We start from the raw sequence: 529 nt of genomic DNA, 5'->3' as shown, positions 1-529 counted from the left end.
CTCTGTTGCTGCTGTTCCATTCTGTAATAGTTGGTGTTTCCTTTCTATTTCATATCTTTTCCCTTCGTCTCTTAATCTACCTTCTCTTATTTCTTTGATCCAACGTAGGTGTTTCCGCAATAGTTGTATCTTCTTTTCTATTCGGTGTTTCCAAGGAGGGTCCTTTTTTCCTTTTTCTTTCTTTATTAGTTTAACGTCTAATATATTTAATATTAATTTTGCTGCGCTGTAAATTAGTTTATTGGTTTCTGTGATGTTATTCGTTGGAATGAATTTTAGTAGTGCATCTACTTTATTAGTTACATGTAGCAATTTCTTATTTTCAGTCTTCTTTCCAGGTGGTAGCACTTCGTGGTCTCTTGATTCTAGGGTATTCTTGTAAATCTCTCTAAGTTTTTCGAGTAGGTCCATATTTTCAGGAGGTAAGTTTTCTTATGTCTGTTCGTTTTCTATATGCGCTGTTTCTGGTTCTTGAGTGATTACGTTTGGACTCTCGTGGGCACTGTTCTGGTTGTTATTTTCAATTGGG

General features: G+C 35.3%; 1 protein-coding gene across 1 annotated transcript in view; it reads right to left on the bottom strand.

Annotated features, from left to right (window-relative positions):
- The window catches only part of LOC119593101 (sialin-like), a 35,739-nt gene that overhangs the window by 25,366 nt on the left and 9,844 nt on the right, over window positions 1–529 (bottom strand). The gene's annotated exons all lie outside the window — the stretch shown is intronic.

This window comes from Penaeus monodon, chromosome 31, assembly GCF_015228065.2.
Source record: "Penaeus monodon isolate SGIC_2016 chromosome 31, NSTDA_Pmon_1, whole genome shotgun sequence".
Classification (NCBI taxonomy): Eukaryota; Metazoa; Arthropoda; class Malacostraca; order Decapoda; family Penaeidae; genus Penaeus; species Penaeus monodon.
The sequence above is the reverse complement of the archived record's forward strand: the minus strand, read 5'-3'. Positions and strand labels throughout refer to the sequence as shown.